This window comes from Poecilia reticulata, chromosome 3 (assembly GCF_904066995.2).
Source record: "Poecilia reticulata chromosome 3, P_reticulata-male-v2, whole genome shotgun sequence".
Classification (NCBI taxonomy): Eukaryota; Metazoa; Chordata; class Actinopteri; order Cyprinodontiformes; family Poeciliidae; genus Poecilia; species Poecilia reticulata.
In genome coordinates, this window is record NC_088832.1 from 19,609,932 (window position 1) to 19,630,954 (window position 21,023).

Genomic DNA, 21,023 nt, shown 5'->3' on the forward strand with positions numbered 1-21,023 from the left:
CATTGAGTTCAGTGTGCAGGTCAGAAATGATACTCAGTTGGTTTTCTTTCATGTACTTTGTGCATAAAGTTAAAAAGTGGTCAGGTGTTGAAACTGCAATCTGTCAAAATGGAAGACAGCCTTCAGATTTTTCCATTACTGTTTAAAAAATTTGTAAAATATGGAAAATATTCACATATATTCCATCTTTCTATCAGAACAGTGAGTTATATGTTTCAAATGTTTTTTTTTCTACACATGCACCTAAACAAACTAGAACATAATTTATCTTTTCATTTTTTTAGATACCCGTTTATCCTTGCAGTCTCCAGTGATTATTTGGTAAAAGAAACACCCTGGACTGGTCACCAGTTCAAACGCAGAGACACACAGGACAGACAATCATGCAAACACATACAAATAGCAACAGCTTGATATTTTATCCTTAAAACTAAGAGTTTTTGCATTAAATTAAATCACAGGTTGCTCCTTATGCTGCATTTCTTTTGCAAAAAGCCGCCATAGTAATCACAGTTAATGTGCTCTTAACTAAACAAATATTAATACTTATCCACACGCTCACAAACGTAAAACTGAAAGTCCAAACAGATCTGTCTTTTAGATCTGTCTTACATTTCTTAAACTGGGAGTGTTTCAATAAAACTCCTGCTGTTTTTTCTGGGATTATTTGCTGTTCTAAACAAATAGTTCTTCATTAAAAACAACAAAAAAACTTCAGCGTACATTTAACAAACACTTGTCCTGTGAGCTTTGTTGTTGGGAAAAAAAATACACACAAAGATATATTTATAGCCATGTCAAAATTGTGAGCTGAACAGAAATAAATCTTTCATTTTCAGCTATTTAAATAAAGTAAAGTAAACATTGAACTCTCTCCACTCTACTTGAATGTTGCAACATACTGGATTTTTTCTGCTTGTACCACAATGCTCTGTGAGAGGCTTTGGTAAAGGACAGACGGAAACTATTTGGAAATGAAAGTGATGCTGTCTTTAAAGAAAGATAGTTTGTCTAGAGTGATTTCATTTATGTCTGGTTTTTAGTTGTCCAGTGGGGAAAATGATCCTTTGAAAATCGTATCTTACTTCCCTTTTGCCTGAGGAGACAGAGCAGCACAAGAACAAGCCGCCATGATCCACGACTGTTTGTGTTTTGGTTTTCTTTTGTAAATGGGAAATGGCCTGTACTTGCACAGCGCTTTGTCTAGTCCAGAGGACTCCAAAGCGCTCAGTCATTCACCCATTCACACACCAATGCTGGTAAGCTACATAATAGCCACAGCTGCCCTGACAGAAGCGAGGCTGCCATACAATCGGCACCTCTGACCAACACCAGCAGGTGAAATGTTTTGCCCAAGGACACAGTGACTGAGAAGGGCAGACCAGGTGTCTGAACTGGCAGCTCTCTGGTTACAGGACGAACACCTAACCTGCTGAGTCACTGCCACGCTGTTGTGGTTACTTTCTGATCATTTTTGGGTTTATTACTGCCAGTTAGGTTCAGCTCAGTCCTTTCTGCTTATTGCCATTACAGTGCTGCTACATTAGTTAAATCTTTTCTGTTCAGTTTCTTCTCTTCTTTCTTCTACATTTATTTTATTTCTGGGTTCTCCCCTTTTAGTATGTAGATCCTTTTGAGTCTTTTCAGTTAATTTCCCTCTGTATTAATTCGTCTCCCTCCCTCAGTTTTCCTGTTCTTCTTCTGCCCCACATCCTTTAACTAGCTCACCTGGTTGTTTGTCATTTTCCACCTCTGCCTTAGTACTTAGCTGCCTGGTTTGGATTGTTCAAAGCTATGTTTGGGTGATTGTCCCCTTCTTGTTTTGTAAGTCTTCATTTTCATCATTGAAACTCTTCACTTCATCCCTCTGCCTCTGATTCTGCCTGCTCTTGGGTCCAACTAAAATCAAACCAAGTACAAGCTGAGAATAATCACAGCTTTACACTAAATCATGTTATGAGGCTCTGCAGCTGCCACGGAAAAGATCTGCAATTCCTGCACTTTATCATAACATTAATTACAGAAACAAAGAGCCTTTTTGGGAATGGATTTCCAAAACATGTTTAAATCCACATTAAAACAAAGTAACATAAGTCACCTGTGAAAGGAAGTATTTCTGCTTTCTCCAGCTGATATTGCGTTTCGAAAGCAGAGTTGCCTGTAATAAAAAAGAACCTTGTGTTGTAGAAACGCAGCCAGCCTACACCTGGTTCTGTCAACAGCCCAGTCCTGGTTGTAAGAGCAAAAACACGCAGCCAATGCAACACAGCTGCTTCTCCTCTACTAAAGAGGAAAAACTTGTAACTGTCATAAATTACCTCCAAGGACACACATTCAGTCTCGTTTTTATTTCCCATAGTTACAAAGTTCAGCAAACAAGTGGGTTTTAGTATTTGTGGCTCGCTGAGAGTGAAGAAGTATCTTTTTACTTAATAAATTTACCAAAGAGTTTGTTTCTGTTGTCAAATGATACTTACTTTTTCACCAGGCACAAATGATTGCTTGACTTTTTCATTGTTTACAACAGAGATTAAAAAGTGCCCTGCAAAAGTATTCATACCTTAAACCTTTTCACATTTTCAAACAGCAACCACAGTGGGGCATTTTATTGCAATATTATGTCCCACAAGTCAAAACCGGAAGTAATCCGCGCAATATTTGTAGGCAAGCGCATGCGCAATACATAAAGAATGGCATGGCAACAAAAAGAATGTGCGAGAAAAAGATACGTGAACACACTCGCTGCTGATCGACCCGTATGAGAGGGAGAATGAAGATATGTGAGACGACGTGGACAACTTGCCTCAGATCTACGACATAGTTTCCTCCCTCGTGAACACCGTGGAGGAGCTTCACGGCCTGAAATCCACGGACGGATACAGTCAGTGTGTCAGCGGCTTTGTAAAAGACGAACGATCCCGTCAGGTGAATAGAAATGTTCTGGTGACTTTTTGAGTAAGTACCTGCATTAATATACACGTAGGCTACATGTCCGTCTATTAGCTTGCCACATTAGCTAAGCTAATTTTGCTAGTTCGACAGTCAGTGCTACAATAAATATCACTGACATTTATCTTACCATCACATAGAGGCGGATAAAGTACTCAAAAATTTTAATCTGGTTATAGGTATAATGAACTTATTGTTTTTAAGTTAGGAACGAGGGGAGAGCTGTTAACTACGTATAATCTTGTGGCTTGTTTATTGTTGTCATAGCAACTGCCTGTCAACATGGCTTTTGGTGACAAAGTTCGCGGACGTGTGACGTCACACGTAGAAAAGACGTTTTTTTCAAATAGAAGTGTTTAAAGTGTGCTGTATATTTGTGTTAAGCCCAACTAACTCAATATTATGTAAAGTTGCCTTTTGCTGTAAAGGATTCACAAAAGCTCAGTTAGACTGCATGAGAGTAAAGGTGAACATTCATTTATGAGTTTTGCCACAGGTCAGATCTGGACTTTGACTGGTCCATCATAGCTCATGAATATGTTTATTAACCATTCTGTTAACTCTAGTTCTATGTTTATGGTCATTGTCCTTGAAGGTGAATCTCTCACCAGTCTGAAGTCTCCATCTGTCTTCCCATTAACTCAAACCATCTTCCCTCTCCTTACTGAAGATAAACATCCGCACATGGTTTGCCTTCACCACTGGAATAATGTGTTCAGGATGAAGTGTAGTGTTATTCTAATGTAACATAAGCTAAAGGGTTTGATTAATTTAGGTTTCATCTGACTAGAGCGCCTTTTTCACGTGTTTGCTGCATCCTGGTAATTCACTGCAACGACATTTCAATTGGCTTTCTGACGTTTAATAATAGCTTTCTTTTTGAAACTCATCGATAAGTTAGCATAGGCCTTTTAGTTGATTTTTTGAGAAATGTTCCTGCCTGAGCAAAATGCCAGTTTGTAGATGTACCACACTATTTTTCTGATGTATCGGAGAAACCGCACTCCACACTTTTCAGATTTCTATTTCTAAAAGAATTATTTAATTTATTTAAAATTATATAATCCTTTTAAAATGTTATAATTTCCTTCAACTTCCTAATATACTCATATTTTTATTGGTATAAAATCCGACAAAGTTCAAAGGATATGAATACTTTTTTCCACTGCGTGTAACACAATTAATACAGTAGGTGTAATGAAAGCTCTTCTATATATATCTGCAGGTGTGTCTGTTTCATTCACGATTATGGATGAGTCACTGTCTTAACAATGTGAGAGGCTAAAAGTCTTTGTCAGAGGCTTTCTGTGATAAATTACCAGAGTTTTCTGCAGTGACATTTAACTAATTTCACTGTGGCAAATTCTTTCAAGTGCATTAAAGAGTCAGCTTTGATCCCTCGCTCCACTGGAGCCATAAAACAGGATCTATTGAAGGACACTTAATGATCTCTCTTTAATTGATTAGGCGGTGTTGATTATTCATTACCGAGGATTAAAAGCTCACATTGATGTAGCGGATGTATTCGTTTTCCTGCTGAGCCCTTTTTTTTTTTTTTTTTTTTAACGTTGATCCCATTTACAAAAGCGAGTTTTATCAATGCAGACGCCTTTCATTTATTAAAGACATCACTCCTCATAACCACATATGCCGAGGGAAGCAACATCCTGTCCAGTGGAGCCGTTTGGATGGAGTGTGTATACTTCTGAGGTCAGCAAAATGGAAAGAAAGAATAAGGAAAGTCTTTAAGCTGATCTGGGTCTCTGCCAGCCAGCTTCAAACCTTTGCTCCCTTGGTTTGGGAGTTTGCTAGTTTCCCTTTTCCTCTGACATCACTCTCCAGGATCTGCACAATGATAACACAGGCCCCGATTGCATGACATTACTGCTTCCTTAAACGCACATGGGAGAGCCGAGTTAAAAATCCCACATGGCTACAGGCTAACTGCAGTTTCCAGCGCGCACCAGCTGCACAGCTGGTGTCCATGGGAGAGACGGAGCGGATACACAAATTCCAGACTGTTATGAGGCGGGGAAATATAATTCCTGGGGCAAGAGTTTTCTAATAGTATACTATGCTTTGAGCTGTAACCACAAATGTTATTTCCTTATAAACCACAGACATGAAACCTGCACAACATCCATCAAAAGTGTGTATAACGTTGCAGCTCAGGACTTAACAAATACTCCGCAAATGTTTCAGGTCATAAAACCCACAGAGCTTCAGAAAGGTTTTTTGCAATTATGTCACCCTTGCATTTTAGATTGTGAACTAAAATGCAATGCACTCAGATAGTCGGAGTAAAAACAAAATACGGCTTTCAACTAATGATTCGGTTTATTCAGGGAAAAAAACGACCCAATGCAGCATGGCCCAGTGTGAAAAAAACATAATCCTGTTAGCAGAAGGAGTGGGCATGAAAAGCCTGCTTAAGGGCAGTTACATTCAAAACTTTAATTAGGCCACTTTAAAAGCTTAATTATGAGCCATTCAAACGTTGGGCTAGTTATTAGCCTGCAGATTGTATTTAAGCTCACAGAACAGATGGCGAGAAGTTCTTCTTCAGGGTTTTCTGGCAGAGAGCATCACTCACAAGCCGACCCAGATCATCACACTACCTCCATAAGTAGGAGGAAGTGTGTGTGAACCAGGGGTTAGAGTAGGTTGTTGGTTTTATTTTGTTGTCACTCTTTGTTTGTCTAAATCAGTTAGCTTTAATTAGTTTTTAGTTTTTATTAGTTAAATATTGTTACGTTTTTAACAATATTTAGTTTGGTTTTTAGTTAGTTTCATAAACCCACAATATACTTCAAGTCAGTTGTAGGTTTTCCGCATTAATTGCAGTTTTTACTTATTTCAGTTAAGCTCGGTTAGTTAGTTAGTTAGTTTTAGTTAACTATAATAACCTTGGGGTCATCGTCAGTATGACATTCTGTTGCTCTAAATGCTTCTTGTGTGAGTTTTAAACTGGTTGAACAAGGAAGCACAATTTCCAAGAAGCCTCACTATTTTCTTATTTAACTATTTTTTGGCCTTGCAATTCTCCCGTTGGTGCCATTTTTACCCTGTCTCTCTCTCTTATTGCTGAATCATGAACTCTGACTTTAATGAGTCTTGCAAAGCGTTAGAGATTGTTCTGGAGGAATTGTTGATAAACATTTGGAGTAATTTTTTTTAGCCTGACAGTCCTGGGATGGAAATGAAACTCAGCTTTCCAAAAGATGTGCACAACATTAGCATCTTTTTTTTCTTTGTTGGATTTTAAAAAGGTTTAATAATCTGAAACATTTGAGAGAAACAAAGTAAAGCAAGAAAACAGAAGAAATCTGTAAGGCGGCAAAGAACTTTTTCACTGAACTTTAAATCAGAAGAAGCTGAAATAAAATCCACACAACTAGTGTTGTACTAGTTAACTTAATGTAAGAACTAAAATTAAAGAAAGGCAATGGGAATTATTATTGTAATCATACATGCTTTCTCATTTACAAAATAAAAGTTTTCTTTTAATTGGAAACTACAGATCGAGTTACTAAAACCACTGAAGTTTTTAAAAGGTACTGTATTCTGAGTTAGATTTAAATTGGAGCTCTTATACCTGTCCACAATTCAAATTAGCCTGCCATCCCAGAACCTAAATGCATCAACTGAGTCACTGTTAGTAGTGGTGTCTTGCCTTCAAAAGGCGTTCGAATGTGTAAAACTTTGCTTAATTGTGAAGATTTCTTTGCCAGATTTGAGAGCTGAACTTTCTGCTATTGGGTTAAACTGGTTTTATTCTCCAGAAAATCTTACAAAGCCTTTAAACTCTTTTGTTTAAAAATACCGAAGCTCGAGAGATTTCTAAAATTTAAAAACCAATTGCTGTTTTGTTTTGCACGTCTCATAACTTGGGGCTTAATTTGTCTATTTCTGAAATTCGAGCCAAATACTAAAGTTAAGAGAAGAAGAGAAAGAGAGAGAAAAAAATGCACCTTATGTAATTTTTTTTTTTTCTGTTGTAATGCAAGCCAGATGTGACTGGGACCGTGGAAACAGGTGATGATAGCATTACACTGGAATTGCAAACAGATGGAGAGAAGCTTGAACCTATTCTTGTGTCAATGATGGGGTCATAAATAAAGATTTTTTTCCCCCCCTTGAGATGAAATAAATTCTCTTTAATTAAAACTACAGCAACTTTACATTTTGTGTAAAAAGAAAATCATCCAAACACGTCCTGAGTAACTTTGGACTCAGAAAGCGTTTGGAGGGTTTTTGTTGCGTTTATGAGGTAATTTCAGGGTGGTTATCACTGATTGCTGATTCCAAAGTTTTATTCAGCCGTTTCAGCAAAGTGTGTCGCTGAATTTGACGGTGAGGCTTCTCCCCTGATTCTCCACGCCTCAGTGGAAGTGGAGGATGCAGGTCTGCTTCACATCAGGTGAATTTATGGCTGTATGGGAGAGGAATGTCTCCAGTAATCAGTCCTGATGAAGCAAATGCTGAAGACGTCCTGGGAGACGAAGGAAAGCCACTGTACATGTTGGCCTGGCCCAGTGAGTGATGGAGAGGACGATGTGCAGGCCCGCACCGAGAGGCCGCTGACCCCCCATGAGAGACGGCCCTGTAGAGAGCATTTATACCTGCTAGCACTGATACAAGAAGGAACCCACATCTACCAAAAAAGAAACAGCCTCCCTCCAGTCCTACAGATCTGACCACCAATTGAAAAACCTGAAAATGCAGACAATTGGGAAGTGAAGTTTCCGCACTCAAAACTGATCATTAAAGGGGCAGTATTGTGTTTTCCAGCCACATTGTGCCATTTTGTAGCACAATCGAGAAACTATGTTATCTTCACCTATAAAAATGATATCAAATATGACCTAAAAGAAATTTTACTTCCTTATTTGACACCTTAAAATTGGGCCTTTGTCTCTTCAGTAAACTCCTGCTCTTTCTGAAACTCCGCCTTTTGGAAATCGTCACAGCATCGCTCTTCTATTAACCCTTTGACAACGATTTTACCCACGTTGCACTGAGAAACAGCTGAGCAGATGTGCAGCTTGCTAATTGCTGCTGGCTAGTCTGGAGGATCTGATTCGGGGAGGGCTGCTATGTGAGGCCGAAACTCTGAAGCTTGGAAACTGCAGCGCAGAGGAGGAGCTGCGCCTCAAAGGCGGAGCTAGGTCCACCCAGGCGTTTAGTACAACTGAATGGTTGCCATGGGAAACTAAAAGATTAGCTAAATATACGTGAAAGAATCAAAGTAACTCTCCAGATATGTTTCTGATGAGAAAATGACATCACAACATCATATAAAGCTCAAAAAAGTCAATTTTACATGATACCTTTAAACTCATCTGAATATAGCAAGCCTTTAGGATAAAAAGTGACTTTAACCCTATTTTATTCCTGAGAATAAAAATGTTCAGTCGAGCCCAAAAGAAATTGAAAACTAGATTTCTTTCTTGTAATTTAGCAAACGTGCAAAATCATTTTTAAGTTTTGGATCTACATTGACTAACATCAGATTTCTTCAAGAGAAAATCAAACTACTTTATTTGCCAGAATTTTAATTTTATTTTCTTGGCCTGCAAGCACTTCTGACTCGATAATTTTGACCACGTGACAAAAAGTTTAGACACCCCCAGGTCACACTCTGTCTCTTTTTTAAAGTTTCCATTACACCAGTGCCTCCAAAAATACACCAAACAGGCCTACCATTAAGAAAGGTCTGTTTGGAAAAACAATTAAAAAGCAGAGAAAGGAAAGCACATCGATTCAATACTAAAAATAGAAACTTGATGTCCTGATTCACTAAAACGTTACATAACGTTTACACCCAGAAAACTAAAGCAAATCAGAGATTTAGATTAAAAACTGCATTTCTGACAAGAGAGGATCTCCTTCTGCTGATACTGTTTTCGTTTTTCTTCTATTTTTGGCAAAGAAAGTGTGCAGTCAGATCAATACTTCTCTGATTGTTTTAAAGAGGTTTTGGTTTTAAAACCACTGCCACTGTAAACTGTGTGGAAATCTGTAGCTAGAATGGATATTTTTAAAGTCTCTGCAGGAGAGTGAAACTGAGAGGAGCCCTGGTTTTGATTACATCCTACCATCTAAAAACATAATTCACCACATTTCTGTGGCTGTAAAGTCATGAAACTTAATTAACATACTTCTTATTCAATATGCAAGATGTAATCCCTGGAGCTGCTTCACATCTTATCATTAGCTGCAACAGTAAGGGGCTATTTCAGTGTTCTTTGAAACTTTGGGCTGAATTGGATCATCTGCAGCTCAAAATCACATGTATTTCAACTGGTTAGCATCTAGCAAAATAATGCTGCACTCAACACAGATTGATTAGCACATATTTAAAGACTTTGTTTCTATTTCTGATTTTAATGCTCCAAATACAGTCAGTTTGCCATTTCAGAAATCTCTACACGGGGGGAAAAAAAAAGGAAATTCTCTCTAAAATATAAGAAAATGTCAGTCTACCTAATTATTAATTTTTATTCGGACAAGCTTTGCTGGGATATTCAGAGAAGTTGTACACAATATTTTTTGCTGAATTACCTGGTGAATCGGGATCTTTTTTTTTTTTTTTTACATTTTTTATCTTAGAAATATTTAATTTAGCAGCAGTGGATATTCAGTTGACTAGTTCACACATGAACAAGCAGGGAATAAGAACCATGTTTATACTTTTACAGAGCATTGAGGAACAAAACGATTTAGGAAACTTTGAAGAGTTTTAATTGCACTCCAAAACATTTTTCATTTGAGTCTATTTCTGTAAGACCCTCAGCAGCTAATGTGCAACTGCAGTAAAAAGACCTATAAATAGCTGGTTAAATCCTCTCTGCCATTTTCCAGGCTATCCCCAGAGTCACCACAAGAGAGCACAGCTGGTCGATTCTCCCACTCGCTGCCGACTCTCCCCTGCGTCACACGCAGGTGTAAAACCCAAAGCCTTCTCCACAGATTCATGCCGTCACGGCTTCTACCAGCCGCCCCAAATGGGCTCTCACGTTCTGCCATTTGGGAAAGTGGACTTTAATGGACTCATGGGAGCCTGACACCTCGTCCCGGCTTGGTGCCACATGACAGTGTGACAAACACTGAGCTCTTAAATCATTAAATTACTGTGTAAAATGATTTATTGTCCCCCTGTAGTGGACAGCGCTATCCAGAGAGCATTAAAGATGCTCTGTGTTTTCGATTTCACACGTCCTGTAATGTGTTTATGCAGCTGGATAGTTTTATTGGAGCGATTGAATTAAGCCGTGATAAGTGATTTGAAGTGCCCTGCTCAAGGGTACACTAGAAATGCAGCACCTGCCAGTGCTTCACACACTGTGGGGGTTTGCTCTGGGAAACGTTATATGTGTGTGGCAAGTAAATTATTTTACCAAAACATATAATCTAGCCTCTGAGATTTCTATTCCTGTTTCCTGAATTAATTTGAAAGGTTTTGGGAGTTTTTTTTTCTTCTTCTTATTCTGTTTCTTCTTCTTCTTTCCAGACCCAACAAGGGCTGCAACACAAAATCCCGAGTCGTTGGTCGTCCTGATGCTGTAGATTAAGAGCTACGATGTTCAAAAGCAAGGCTTAGCTGCAGACCACTGAGGAGGATCAGCTCATTTCCTTTAGCGCAGTATGCAGAGAGTAGAGCTTGTCTCAGAAGATCAATGTCTCCTCCTTTGTTGCATCAGTCATGCAGCGTCTTTTCTGCACAATAGCGCCGTGGAGGTTGGTGGGCTGGTGACTGGAGAGGACCGAGGACCACCTGACGGCCCGCTGGTGCTTGGGAACGCGCACACAAACTGCTGATTGTGTCTTTATCTGTCCTCTGACAGCAGGTTTGTTTGAAAGTTTCTTTACATCTCCTCCCCTCTCTATGGAGCAAGTTAACATGCTTTATTCCACTTTGACACACAAAACCACAAACACCGTAATGTGTAACAGGCTGTAGTTTGTCACACCTCTCTGGTTCCTGCTCAGAGCATTGTCTGAAACGTCTCCCTCAGAGCTGCTCGAAACATTCAATCTGTTCGCCACCATTAATTATGCAGATTTATTAAATCTACTTACTACTTGATCTGTAGGTCTTTCTGGTGTAATATTTTTATACTCTTTAATGCTCATAATTCACTATGACATTAAAAAGTATTTGCTTCAGTTTATGCTTTTTCTGCCACTTAAATGTGTTGGATAATCACATTTTAATATCAGACAAGCATAACTCAAGTAAACAAAACTGTTTTTAAATGATAGTTCTGCCTATTAAGGGAGAAAAAAGAAATTAAACCAACCTGGCTCTTTACTCAAAGAAAATTAAGTTGTATTTAGTAAGAATTTATTCATACAAACAAGGAAGGAAAGAGAGAATGGGAAAAGAAAGCAACAATGTCAACATTACATGTTTGAAAGAGAGCAGGATAAGCAAATTCTTACCTCCTTTACTTTCCTTTTTTAAGTAACTACCAATTAATTACAAATTACCTGTTGATTTCAGTATCCAGTCTCTTGAACAAACAACTAAAGCCCCTTAACATGACGCACCTACTGTGCTTCCTTGAACAGGCGAGGATAAGTCTATGGGCTAAACAAAACATGTTCATTACATTTTTTTATATACAAAATCCATCTTAGATAATCAGCTCTGTCTATTTTGTTTTAGGGCATCTTCTCACTTTAAATCCAAAAAGACTGCAGCTGGCCACGCCCCCAACTCAGTGTTTACATTGGCTCGTAAAAATGGCTGCAATCAGATGTGTAATTATACAACCGTACATCTTTGAAAAGCATTAGTAGAGCCTCCTGCACCAAGTGGTTTCTGGATGGTAATTCAGCAACAAAAGACTTATCTTTTCCAGGAGACACTGTACAGTGCATACAGCATTAAAAACCAGCTGAGCAAATGTCCTGGAGTCCCACAAGGGTTGCTAGGTAACAGGTCTGGGGTTGCTAGGTAACGGTGCAGCGCCTGTGGAATGTGACTTAATAATCAGGAGGTTTTTGAAACAACTCATTTTCAAGACACCAAAAAGCATTAATTTATTGCCAAAAGGCAATAAAAGCCAAAAGGCTTTTAGAAGCAGTACAGGTCAAACAGAAGAACAAAAATTTTACATAATAGATGCACAGTTTCCCCCAGAAAACTTGCTCAGGGCGCTACGGCAGTCATGCAGCCACTCACAGTGTTTTTGAGATAAAAAAATGTTTAGAGTTGACAGGAAATTTGAAAATATCATTTGATAGTTATGCATTTTTGGAAGACTAGAATATTTATACATAAAACCAACTATAAAGTATTTTTTTTAAAAAGGCAATCATTAAAAAAAACTAATAAATTAACAAAGCTAAGCCTAGTGAGGGCACAAGTAAAGCCTGGTGGCCCGTCAGGCTTATAATACACTGAGGGAAACCCTGAGGTATGATGTGTTGCTCTTTCAGATACCTGGCTTAACCCACTTCATGTTGCCAAACAGGTGCCACATGTTGCATTAACTCTTAAATTGTTTGATCATCTGAAACATTTAAGTGTGAAAAAAAAAAAATCAAAAACAGATTAAAAATCTATTTTCCCAGCACTCTGCGTCAGATAAACATATTAATTTGTTTACTCTGGGGATATTCATAACTCAGCAGTCAAGAGCAACAATGAACAGACGTGTAGACCGAGTAACAAACTGAGCTAATTTAATCAGTTTCTGCATCAGTTCATTGTGCAAGATTCCCAGCTTGCCACGTTTACGCAGCTGTGGTGATACAACAAAATAAAGAGTTGTCTCTGAAGAAGTTAGCAGGAAGCGAACAGAGAGCAGACCTCAATGTGGAATTACTCCCTCTCATTAAAACGAGGTTGCTAAGACAAGATAGAAAACAAAATAAACAACTGTGAGTCGCACCATTCTTCATCCAGAGGAAGAATGTGGGGGCCGCCGGGATCCAGGGGCCTGTTTGTGATGACACTTCTGCTCTATTTTCTCTGCTCTCCAGGCTTGACAAAATCCAGCATCAGTGGAGTTCCCTCTTCCTCCCTGACACACACACTCACAAAAACACACAGTCGGGCCATTTGTTTTGTTAAGTACTTGCTAAATGCAACAAGCTGATTATCAGGAAAAGAGCCATCTCTGGTTTCTGCAAAGCCAGAGTGTTTAAAAAGGGGAAACTTCAGCCTGAACTGTTTCAAGGGCTGCAACAGATTAGTAGCAGCTCATTGCTTTTAACGAGCTGAGCAGCGAGTCCCAGAACAGAGCAGATCTGTGTGTTATCGATATGGACTTTAAAATTAAAACGAGACGAGTCAAAGAAATAATTTTATTTAACACTTCTTCGATATTAAAGGGATAGTTCAAAAGTTGTGCTGTAAACGGGTTAAAACCTGTTAATAATAAACTTCGTCTTTTTGAATAAATCCAGATTAGATCGCTGAAGCTTACGGCTAATCAGAGAGGAGACAATTTCAACGTCAACTTCTGTTATCTTAGAAACATCCGGTCTGAAAAATGTCAGGTAATTTTTGTTTATGCTCTTATACGAACCGTTAAAAACCTGTTATCACCTTTGCATTGGATGGTTATTTACAGAGAAGGAGGTGATTGCGCTAGAATCTAAGCATTTCCCATCAGATTATTGTCTGATATAGAAGCAAAATGGGGTAAACTGCAAAACTTTATTTTTAAACAGCTTTACTTCTCTGTCAACTGGAAACGCTTTACATGCTTTGCTTTTAGTACATGTTTGTAGAGATATTCAGACGACATTTTACCAAGAACAAGTCAAGTCTCAAGTCTCTAATGACTGAACAAATGTTCTCCCAGGACTCATGCTGTCTAACCTGCCTGAAACACAGAAATGATGCAAAATCCGATTCTGGTGGCTGAGTACTTCACCAAATGCATTTTTTGTTAAATATTTCCACTGAAGTCAGATTTTCATTTCCAATCCTTCTCCATAAGCGACATTCCTTTCACAGCAGGTGGGAAATTCACATTTGATACTTCAGGGTTGCTTCTATTGCCAAGTATGTTTAAAAACATTAGTAGTGCATGAGAGTCCAGAGTCCCAAACAGAACCCCCTCCTTCTGTTTTCAAACTGCATTTGTTCAGAATTGCAAGCGTTGCTCTTTCTCCAGGTCTCCAAAGGACTGGTTTTACACTGTCTGCACGCATTACTGCCATAGTCTGCTGAAGGCTGATCCTGTCACCCACATCTTTCCTGCAGCCGGGCCACCCAGCCTGGATCTGCCTCCAACATGTCATCCCTCTGTGTGGTCCTAAACAAAACAGAAACAGGGAAACGGAGGAAAGCGTACCGATGCCAGCCGGGAGAGAAAGAAAGAGATGTTTCAAAATATGACAGTGTCATCTCTGGGAATGGAGCTCAGAGGGGAGAAAAGGCAGACAAAAAAGTGTTTGAATAGAAGCTGAGTGTCTGTTTTACGACGCTGCAAGGTGTTTTATTATGCCTCTCTGTTCTCACTGCACAGTAAATGCGATAGATCACACTTTCCTTGAGCATTTTGGACAAATTCAACCACTATTGTTTCTCTCTTTTGCTTTAGAAGAACTTTGAATAAACGAGATGATGAAGACAATCATGTGCTGCTGAGATAAATCCCCCAATTGTGCTTTTAAACAAAACAAGAGAAACAGAAAAGTTATGTGGCAATAAAAATTTCAAATGACTTGTTGCTAAATGCCAAAAACAGCAACCAGTTGCTTAGGCAATTGTTATTAATCCTGACTTTACTGGGATCCAGAGCCTCAGAATAACTATGAATCATCTAAAAGTTTACAGTGAAGCCATAAAACTTCTATCCAAGAATAAATAGAATATGTTACAACAGATTTATGATCATTGATTGCCTCAAAAAGCCTAAGTTTTTGCCGGGATCCAACGCATGTTCTGCTCTTTATAGATGCCTCGGCTTGATTTAGGACTCAGTTGATGGATATTAAATAACCTGCTCATGTGGAATCTGAGAGATAAAGATCTGGAGGTCACATGGTAGGTATCCGATGTCCTCAGCATGGTTTGCGTTAGGGAAGTGCGTTGGGTGGCTCAGCCAGTCCGCCTCTGTGATTTACGCAACACTACATGAAATAATGGAAAGTGGTGGAAATAAATGATCTGCAGGGCATGTTGATTGTTTGGCTCCGCATCTGAGCTGCAGCGTTGTGATGAAAAGCTGTTCTCTCATTACCGCAGCCGAGGTACGCTCGGCCTGTCGGGACGGCTGCCCACACAACAACACAAACTATCAGCAGTCAGAGGAACACTGCAATCATAAACGCATTTGACACAGCCTTCATATGTGTGGCGAAGACGCTGTTATACAATGAAAAGTACTTAGCACACTTGGATGTTTTACCCTTCTTGTTGCTTTCACAAATCAATCGCGATGAATAAAATTCAGCTTTTTTTTAAGGAGAAAAAGTACAAACTAACTTCTACAAAATACTGAAATTAGTATAAATATGAATCTTTAAAGCTGTAGTATGTAACTCTTAATAAAAGTGTTTTTATATATTTGGTAAAACTGTCACCATGTAATATATAATATGAGACAGATATGTTGATTAAAATATCAATCACCTTCACCTTCTTCCTGTGGTGCTATTGCAACCAATCAGAGCCCAGGGGAGGGTCTTTGTGCTGTCAATCAACATTGTGAATGCACTGCTAAATGTGTTGGAGAAATAACTTACCATTACATGAAAAATGTTTATGCTAACTAGCTTGTGAAAAAAATCATCAAAAAGCATGATTTTTTTTGTATCCATCCCCTGACTTATGCTTTTCAATAACTTTTTCCTTGATTATCTTGGAGTCCTCGTGCTTTAATGGTAGGAACACTGGCTACCGTTAAAGTAGCCAGGACTGTCTGATTTTCCTGTTATCCATCTTTCCATTACCTGCCACCTTGTCCCTGCTGAAGACGAGCATTTCCACATTGTGATGTTGCCACCACTATGTTTTGCTGTTGGGATTACCGTTGTCTCTATACATCTGCAGCACTTTGCTTGTGTATGGTCCAACACAAGTGTGTCTGGTACCAGACACACATGTTTTTATACCACAGTCCCTTATCTCCACTATTGAGATTACTGGCACCAGTTGGCTGGACCTCTGTTAAATTAGGTCAGTCACTTATTTTCAGATAAATACTTGTCTTTAATTGCCCTTCTTTTGTAGAAATCTGTTTTGACTTTCACATTAAAGACATTTTTTTTTTTTTTGTAAATTTCTGTTTTTAAAAAAGTTAAATTTTGTTAATGCGTTAAAGAAATAAAAAGGGTAAAACATCCGAGTGTGTGAATACTTTTACAAGGAATCTACAGGTCTCTTATGCAAATAAGATATTGGATCTCAATGAGGCAACCCGTAAAAATAAAGGTAAAAAAAATATATGTGTGTTTGACTCATCTGGTGCAAAAGGTCAGAGGAGGAAACAGAAAAGGTCACAGTTTGAGCAACACACATAGAAAACGCTGAGACATTATGACACATTATGATGAGCTGAAAAATCCAGATCTGGATAATATTGCTGTCATTTTCCTCCCAACATAACTTACTGCACCAGTTTACTTAAAGAGAAAAGTTTCATTATGCAACTAGATCTCCTCCCATCTCTGAATTTATTTTTCCAGCAATTATAAAAAATATCAAAATGCATCTAATTTTGCTGAAACACCCTATGCACAACATTTGATTACATATTGACTTCTGGAGTACTGTATCATTTTAATAAAGTATTGAAGTATCATTTAGAGCAACTCGCCTACAGAGTCTTTTTCTGTACCTTAGTGAAGTTTCTCAATGAGCTTTCAATAAAGATTTGCAACCAGTGAGCAACAATTTCCAGTTAAACATTACAAAAATCTGACTGCTTTAATGGAAAGTACGATAAATAATAGGACAGTTCTACTTGAACATTTAAGGTTGGATTGGGAAGCCAGTTATATTTTTAAGAAATCTTCAATGAAATTTAAGGACATTTAAGAAATGTTACATATAGTAAAAAAAAATATATAAATAAATGGAAATCATGCTTGGAAAAAACTCAATTCTAATTGGGAAAATGGTTTTGCAAAAAGATCGGTTGTATTTTGTTCTTTTTGTAAACTTCTGTTTGTATTTTATTTATTTACGGTATTAACTTTTGGACAATTATTCCCTCTGGGTTTGAAAGCTGTGCAGCTGGAAGGATTTCTGCTCTTATTTTTTATTTTTTGACAGTTGCTATGATGCAGAACCTTGGCAACAAGGTATTGTTTTTACAACTGAGAGCAGCTGATTAGCATCTAAAAAGATCAAATAATAGCTGAACTCTGACCCCAAATCCCAGAGGAGTTGAGATGGAGGCCTCATGGACCAGAGAGAAGCAGGGAGTTCAAACGGTCTCTTCCATCGATCACGGTGGTCAAGGATCAAATCCCAAACTCTAATGTCTCTCCGCTCGACTTTATAACCGTTCAGAGATTTAAAGAGGGGTAGCAAAAACAAATGGAGTGGATCAGCCGTGTTTCCCAACAACTGACGGCATCATTCAGAACATGTTACTGTTACATGTTATTGTGCTCTCTGCTGCCCAGAAATTGAGGCGTCTTCAGTCAGTGGCCTCTTCAGATTTGTTGCAAGACTGATTGCTAATGGAGTCGATGGAGGTTATTTTTTCACTAACATTTTTTCTCAAAGTTAAACTAGTTTTAAACGTTTTTATTGTTGCTTTCAATATCGACATGGACAGGTTTAGGTGAGTAGTTGTTATCGTGTAGTTATTCCCTGATTTTAAAAAATCATGACATGCCTGCCGTACATGAAAGATGGTTTCTGTATTTTGAAGAAAGGCTAGAGAAATTGTCTTGTTTGTGAAGTCATTACTAAAGAAACGTCAAATTAAGTCTTCTTACACATCTCTTCAAATACATTAAATTAATAGGAACTCTTAGAAGTACTCGTGCAGCAGTGATTATTTTTGTTAAACTCACTGAAAATGTATTCAAACTGAGAATAAAAGAGGGTTTGGCTCATATTCGGTGGTGTTATATAACTAAAATAAAGGACTCATTCATTTTAAGAGTATTTGCACATCTTTACCAGGAGTATTGTGATTTCAGGTTGTTTTGACATGGTCCCCTTTTAGCATAAATGTTCTTTACAATACAGCACTTTTATTATTTACTATATACTGAACAAATCCTAAGCCATGTGTTTTCGCCACAGAAGAGGAAACAGAGGTAGAGTCTAGCTTTCAAAAGACAAAACAAAACATGTTTAGTTTCCCAGAACAGGCAGGAAGTTTACATTTTAAGAGAGACCACTGCAGTGTGATTTCTCTTGTAAAAATTTAAAGGTCAATGTAAACCAGGTTTTAAAGTGTGATTTTTCCTTCTGCTCTGTTTCCAGACACTTCAGGTTTTTAAAAAAATCTGTTTCTGACGGTTTCTAATCCAACGTTTTGATCATTCTGCTCACTGAAATGATAAGCTATACTTCTCAGAAGGTCTTGCTAATTGCAGCAGACAACGATTTAGTTTCTTAGCTAAACTGAATGTGGTATTTTTGGAGCTGAATAAGTGCGTTTTTGGAGCAGGGGAGTTTGAGAAATCTGATAAGAAAAACACGCCAGAACCAGCAAATTCAGCTCATTCCTGGCTTCAGCGTCTAAATGAAACGTATCTGAGGGTAAAAAAAACAAAAAAAAAAGGATTCATTCAGAATTGAAGACATGAGTTTATTCTGAATTTATCTTTTTTGTTTTGTTTTGTTTTGAATTGTGAGCTCCAGTGTCATCCCTATAATTTGCACTGTAACCTTTGTTTCTGATCCGAGCAAGATGCACTTTAAAAAGAAAATTAAAAAAACCCTCACCAACTCGGATTCAGCTGCACCACAAACGAGGACTGTTTGTCACAGGCAATTACAGCTGCTACATGACACAGAGAAACAGATTCAGCATGTCCAAGCCCAAAGTAATCCAGCATGTGCTGAACTCACACACACACACACACACAAAAGTAATGATGCACGCGGCGGTGAATGGATGTGAACGACATCAGCGCAGCATCAAGGCATGATGGCTGAGCAGCTGAGCGACTTTAAACTGGCCTTCAGAGATCCCGCTAATGATCATTTAAGTGAACTCCCTATCCTGTCCCAAAACCTCCGGCCAATTTATCTTCAGCTGGTTTCACGCAGAGACACACAAAAAAAAACATTCATTCATTAGCTCTTCTGCTCTCTCAAACCGCTTGTCTGTAAATCAGAGCAGGACTTTCTATCAAAGCTTTCCTGCTCAAATTAAGTTCAGCATGTTATCGTTCTGCACAACAAACTACGAATCCCTGGCCGGAGCAGCGCTGTGTTTTGCATCAGTTGTTGTGAAAACAGTTCCTCTGGTCGCCCCCTCTGCCCCCAGCCAGCATTTAGCCCCCCGCGCCCCCCACTGTAAATCATGATAAAATGGCTTGCAGGTGTCAGGATTAAAGAATACTCTCAAAGGACTTTGGGCCACAGACGCAGCCGCAGCTGCTGCTCTCCTTTTGCCAGGTCCTTTATGGCTACAGTATTTGTTTTCTGTTTAGTGTGAAGGCCTTGTAGTACCAGTGCCGGGCCGGACCAGAGGTCGTCCTCCAGAGGGCTGAAACAAAAGTACGTGGAGTTTTGCCACAGCTTTTCTAAAATGATGCGCATAGTTTCAGTTTGTCAAAGGTCTCAGAACCATTAATTTACTTTAATGGCGACGTATTGTGCAAAATTTATGCTTCGCATGTTTCTGTACTTTCATTTGGGTCTAGCTTTGGCTTCTAAAAACAGCACAAGTGTTTAAAAAAAAACACAGACAACTTCTGGCAATAATATTTTCTAGTGTCTGAAAAATGAGCGGTTTCATAAACCTCCAGAATGTAACAAATCAGCAGGCACTGCCCCGTTACCTAGCAACCCCAGCAAAGCCCCGCCCCGTTGCCTAGCAACTCAAGCAGAAGCTTCTGGAAAAGACAAGTGTTTTGTTGTTGACTTACCATTCAGAAACCACTTGCTGCAGGAGGCTCTACTGATGCTTTTCAAAGATGTACGGTTGTATAATTGCAGCCATTGTCATGTGCGAATGTAAACGTTTAGTTGGGAGGGCGTGACCAACAGCAGCTTATTTAGATTTAAAGTGACAAGAGGCCCAAAAATAGGCAGAACTGACAGATTTTGTTCAAAAAGTATAATGAACGTGTTTTGTATAGCTAACTTGTTCAATGAGGAATAAAAGGTTACACTTAAATCCACTTTCCTTATATACAGCAGCATTTCACTGATACAAAAAGAAAATTAAAAGCTGCATTTATGAATGGATGAATATTTAGTCACTCTTCTCTCTGTAGCAATTTAATGTTTTTTGTTTTTTTTTAATAAAATACACTTTTCCTATCTTTACGTTTTACCTGGGTTGAATTTTTTTTCTTGGATTCAGTCATACACTGTTTGTCAACATGGATTACATGATTGTAAAATTCTAATAAATATGTTTGTGTTGCATGATGATTGATGATGGATCTGCGTTTCTAATCCGCCCAACAAATTACTCTTAAGTGCTCCACACTGCGTCCAATACTTCAGCAGGTTAAAGCTCCAAATGGAAAATGGGAAAATTGCATCCACCAATCATATGGTTTTAATTTGACTTCAGTACAATTCAAAACGTGATGTCATCACTTTGATCTGTACATTTCCTGCAGTTTGCCAACAAACCTTCATAGTTTTTTTTAATGCAGGTATCACAACGAGATCAGAGGCCTCCGAGAGAAAACTCCAACCCTGACGAGGAAACTTTAGGTTCAGATTAGAGTTTTCTGAATGCAGCGATGTATTACTGAGGCCAGGTATGCAATCTGTCTCATAAAAACTTTGTTTTATGGATTTTTGTCTCAAGAACTGAGTAACTGACCAAATTATCGGTCATTTAATCTTTAAAAATTACATCCTCAGATGGACCAAATTATAAAGTTGGTGGAAATTTAGGTATTTTAAGGACGAAAATGACATTAATTATAGCAAAGGCAAAAGAAAATGTTTCCAA

The 21,023-nt window shown here is 38.5% G+C and overlaps 1 long non-coding RNA gene across 3 annotated transcripts in view; it reads left to right on the forward strand.

Moving 5' to 3' along the window:
- The first annotated feature begins 2,690 nt into the window (after window positions 1-2,690).
- LOC103462521 (uncharacterized) overlaps window positions 2,691-21,023 on the forward strand; it is a 52,456-nt gene continuing 34,123 nt past the window's right edge. For 2 of the 3 annotated variants that reach the window (XR_014086907.1, XR_533354.2), the window contains exons 1-4: window positions 2,691-2,955; window positions 10,463-10,594; window positions 10,680-10,799; window positions 20,719-20,826. This is a non-coding gene — a long non-coding RNA (uncharacterized LOC103462521). The remainder of the gene's footprint in view (window positions 2,956-10,462; window positions 10,595-10,679; window positions 10,800-20,718; window positions 20,827-21,023) is intronic. The other variant, XR_533355.2, reaches the window with a different exon arrangement.